Source organism: Arachis ipaensis, chromosome B03 (genome assembly GCF_000816755.2).
Source record: "Arachis ipaensis cultivar K30076 chromosome B03, Araip1.1, whole genome shotgun sequence".
NCBI lineage: Eukaryota > Viridiplantae > Streptophyta > Magnoliopsida > Fabales > Fabaceae > Arachis > Arachis ipaensis.
This window is the reverse complement of record NC_029787.2, coordinates 131,025,058-131,030,341: the sequence shown is the minus strand read 5'-3', so window position 1 is coordinate 131,030,341 and position 5,284 is coordinate 131,025,058.

The following is a 5,284-nucleotide window of genomic DNA, read 5'->3' as shown; positions in this document are numbered from 1 at the left end:
TTAAAATTTGAAATATTTAAAATTGTTGATTTATGACATATAAAATAAAAGAATAACGGATAAATAATAAAAATAATAAATTAGCATCAATTTTTTTATTATGAATATTATGAGTTTGAAACTATAAATGTTAGATGTATAATATTCCTGTATGGATACTGATGCTGAGCTATACGTCGGTTTCCTATCAATCGAGCTGAGCTCGGCAACCCAAGCTGGCTGAATTGTATCCTCAAGAATCTGAACCCGAGCGTGGTACCTGCAAAAAGGACTCCGACGCCTAAGTCAGTAAAATAAAAGATTAAATAAAAGAGGTGGATGAGAGTAGGGGTGATCTCAGTGAGTATGCTGGGTTTTTTCTCTTTCTCGTGTGTGTTGCTTAATCCCTCGGCCTGGCTTTATAACGTAATCTGTTCACTTAGTGGTCCATTAGCCTCCGTGATTCTTGTTTGTTGTAGTCCGAGATTGAGTGGGACGTTTTAATCCGAGATCCGCGGGACGTGATTCGTTTGATTTGAGCCGTTGAGCCGAGGTATCTGTTCGGTTTTATCCGATTTTGTGAAGGTTCAGTACACAGCCCCCAAGCTTGACTTGGTGTATTTGCAGCAAGTTGAGCTTATTGTTGGATTTTATACCTCGGCGTAGTGAGATATTTTAGAGCTCATAAGCTCAACGCGCGTGTCAAGCTTGGGTTTTCAGGAAATTTTTTTTTAGTTTAAAAGATGAGAAACTGAAAGTAAGAATTGAAAATTGATTTGAATTTAAGGTGATCTTTTACCTCGTAAACCGGGATGTAATAAATTTTCTGCTTTTACTATATTGGAATCGAACCGTTTTACATTTGGGCGCGTGATTGTTGTTGTTTCCACTTCCCACTAAGATAGTGGGCTTGCAATAATTAAACATGTATGCTTAACGGAACATATTTTCAGTTTGCAAAAAAGTGTTATTAGTTCTCAGGAGTCATGTCTTCCAGAGGTTAGTTTCCTGTCTCTTAGTTTCTTCTATTCTGTTTTATTTCTTCCCTTCTTACTGATCTTCAAAAAGAAAGATGGTTAGAGAAAAAGAGAAAGAGAAGATTAAGGTAGTCGAAGTAAATAAAGATAACCCTTATCATTGGGTTTACGATGATGTGAAGACTCGTGCCTCTTCATTTTGCGATCCTGAGTCTTCTCTGGGTATTGAAGGGTTTGTTAGGGCTGGGTCGAATATCCGTGTTGAGTTGCTCCCCTGTTCTAGTGAGGCGGGGGGGACTGGAGCTACTTCTATATGTATGTCCCCTGTTTGACTGAGTTGCATGTACGTTTACCCTTCTCGGATTTTGAGTGTAGGATTTTGACCCAGTTGAACTGTGCCCCATCACAGTTGCATCCCAACTCGTGGGCCTTCTTGCGTGTCTTCGAGGTTCTGATGGGTTTTCTTGGCTTTCCCCCTTCGTTAAATGTTTTCTTTTCTCTGTTTCAGTCTAAAGGGGTTCATAAAGGGTTATGGGTCTGTTTGAGTAGTTTTCCTGGTCGCTCCCTATTTTTGCTGTATAAGTCTTCTTTTAAAAATTTCAAGTCAATGTTTGTCAAAGTTCGGTCGTTGGAGTCTGTATATCCGTTTTATTTGGATGATGAGATGATAGAGAAGTTTCTTTTGTTTTGGTGTTCGGAGCCTTTACAAATTCTAGAAGCTGATGAGAGGAGTGAGGAAGAGGATTGTCTGCTAGAGTATCTTATTGAGAATTTTGCTGAGGGAGAATGTTTGTGTATTCCCGACCTATTAAAATTTGAGGCGGAAAATGACGTGAATGAGCTGGAATTGTATATAGGTAATTGGACCTTTTGTGTTTTTGTTTTCTTTGGCTTCGTATTTGCTAACCTCGGATTTCTTTGTGTTTGATGTTGCAGGTAGTAAGTTGCTAAATCTGAATTCGGCTAAGTTCCAAGCTTATTTGAAGAAGAAAAGTGAAAAAGGTGGTAGCGTTTCTGGTCTTGTGAAAGATACGGAGGGTGATGCTGCCTTTTCTGCTACCCAGGCTCCCCCTTTCCCAAAAAGGAGGAGGACTGAATCTGAGAAGTCATTGGAGGTGATTTTCGAGGGTGATCAGAATCCTGCTACGAGGTCTGTATTTGAGCGACAGTGTCGCTTGCATGGTTTTTTGCCTGGTGCCAATTCGCATTCGCTGTGGAGCGACCAATTCCCCCTTGCAGAGCTTGCAGATCGTGTTTCTCAGTATCCTGGGGACATGGCTCTCACTCGTCGGGTAGGGCTTGAGGGGATGGGAAAATTTATTCAGGTATCCTTTCTGCCGACGTTCCTTTCATTCTTGTTTAGTTTGTATTGTTATATTAAGATATGTGTTTATGCAGATTGTTGCTTCTTGGTTACTATGCGTTGGTCGCACGACCGAGCTGTTGAGTTCTGAGCAACAGGTTGTGGTCGAGAAAGATGCGTCTTTTGAACGTCTGTTGAAGGAAAAGGAAAAGGTTGTTGTCGATGTGACCGCTAAGATGAAAGAGAAAGAAGATGAAATGGTGGATCTGAAAGAGTAGATCAGATTGCTGAAGAAAGAAAAGGAAGACGAAGTGGGGCGTCTTCAGGAGCAAATTAGACTGCTCCAGGCTGATTTCAAGGAAAATGATAAAGTTAAAGGTGAAATGACTGCTCGTCTGAATGAGCTTGAGGAGGAAAAGATGGACATGTTCATTGCTGGGTTTGACCGTGCTGTCAGCCAGATTTCATTGTTCTCCCCGGAATTTGATGTCGGGAAGCTTAATGTGGTGAAAATTGTTGTTGACGGTCACCTTGCTGACGATGAAGGTGTCGAAGATCAGGCTGAAAGCATTCCTCCTCCTTGAAAAAGGATTTTTATGTTATTTTGTAATTCTCCGCTTTAATCGGAGTGTTTTGAACTTTATTTCTGACTTGTTGTCGGCTTTTGACTTTCACTTGTGGATATTTGTGCTAGCCTTCGTATGCTAGTTGTTTTGTTAATAGATATTCCCTGCTTGTTTAATTGTCGTTTCCGACTTCATAGGGTCGGTCTGTTATTTGTTGTTATCAATTTGCAAGGCTTGTTTGATTTATACACGTTTAGCATTGTTTTTAGAGATATGTATGGATAGGTTGATAGTGATATTTATTGAACTGTTTGACATATGATATGGTCGGCCTTGTTAAAACTTGTCCGAGTAAAACCCTCCTTAGGGAAAAACCTCGTGATCAGGAAAAAGAGTACATGGCCAGCTCATATTTTCATTGAAAAAATTCAACTGTAGTACATTTTTAGTGATGAAATGTTCCAAGTGTTGGGGAGGGGCACTCCTTCTAGTGTTTCCAGGCAGTATGCTCCTTTTCCGATGACTTTGGAAATGCGAAAAGGACCTTCCCAATTGGCGGCCAACTTCTCCTGTCCGGGTGGTTTTTGGACTTCTTCCATTTGTCGCAGGACCAAGTCTCCTTCTTGTAGTATTCTCGGTCTTACTCTTTTATTATATTGTTTCCTTATCGTTGCTTGCATTGCCTGCTGTCTTAGTTCGGCAAGGCTTCGTTCTTCATCAATTAGGTCGAGCTCGGTTGTTCTATCCTCCGAGTTGTCTTTTTCGTTGAAGTATTCGGTTCTGCTGGATCCTTGGCTTATTTCGACTGGTATCATACATTCTGCGTCGTATACTAGTCGGAATGGGCTTTCATTTATTGTTGTGTGAGGTGTTGTGTTATAGCTCCATAGTACCTCTGGTATGAGCTCAGCCCATCGTCCTTTGGCATCTGTTAATTTCTTTTTTAATGCCTGCAAGATGACTTTGTTAGCTGCCTCTGCAAGCCCGTTTGTTTGTGGGTGCTCGACAGAGAAAAAATGGTGTTTGATATGCAGGTCTGTGAGATATGATACAATTTTTTTATCCGTAAATTGCCTACCATTATCAGATAAAATTTCTCTAGGTAAACTAAATCTACATATGATTGACTTCCAAATAAAATTTTGTACCTTTTCGGCTGTGATTTTTGCGAGAGGTTGTGCTTCCACCCATTTTGTGAAATAATCAATAGCTACGAGTAGGAATTTTACCTGTCCTGTAGAGATTGGTAATGGTCCGAGTATATCCATTCCCCATTTGTGAAAAGGCCAGCTGATAGTCGATGTGTGTAAGAGTTCGGCTGGGTTGTGGATAAGCGGTGCACATTTTTGGCATGCGTCACAGCTTTGTACCTTATCTCTGCAATCTTTTCTCATCGCCGGCCAGTAATAGCCAGCTCGTAATATTCTCGTAACTAGGCTTCTACTTCCGGTGTGGTTTCCACAGATTCCGTCATGTAACTCATTCATGGTGGTTTCTGCTTCTGCTGGCCCAAGACATTTCAAAAGAGGTCGGGAGATTACTCGTTTGTATAGTTCGGCTCCCAATAGAGTATACTGGTTTGCCTTGTATCTGAACGCCCTTGGTTTTTCGCCTTCTGGTATCTCTCTGCTTCTTAAGTATGCGATGAATATTTTTCTCCAATCTTCTTCTTCCCGTGAGATACTAAAAACAGATTTTGTATCTAAACTTGGTTCTGTTAGTGTAATATGGCGGAGCTTATCCGTTTGTTCGGTTACCCTATGTGTGGCTAATTTTGATAAAATGTCGGCTTTGTGATTTTGATCTCTAGGTATGTGTAATATTTCAAAATTTTGAAAAGATTTTATTAGGGCTTTGACCGAATTCAAATATTTTTCTAAGAGTGTATCTCGTACCTGAAATTGGCCGTTTACCTGTTGTACCACAAGTAGTGAGTCACAGTGTACGGTTAGGTTAGAGATCCCTACTTCCTTGGCCAGTCGTAAGCCCGCCAATAAAGCCTCGTATTCGGCTTGGTTGTTTGTCGCCTGAAAGAGGAATTTGATCGACTGCTCGGCCTGGACCCCTTCATCATCCTTTAGGAGGATTCCTGCCCCACATCCGTTTTCGTTTGATGCTCCGTCCACATATAATTCCCATACTTTGGGATGCTCTTCTTTGTTTGTGAATTCTGTTACGAAGTTGGCTAATGCTTGAGCTTTGGGTGATCCTCTTGACTGATATGATATGTCGAATTCAGAGAGCTCAATCGCCCATTTTGTCATCTGCCCTGCTAAGTCCGGTTTTGATAATATTTGTCGTAGGGGATGACCCGTGTGTACAATGATCGGATGTGTCTGGAAGAAATGCCTCAAGCGCCGCGCAGTGACTACTAAGCCGAATGCCATTTTTTCTATTGTTGGATATCTGAGCTCGGCGTCTTGCAGGACTTTGCTTACAAAGTATACTGGATGCTGCTC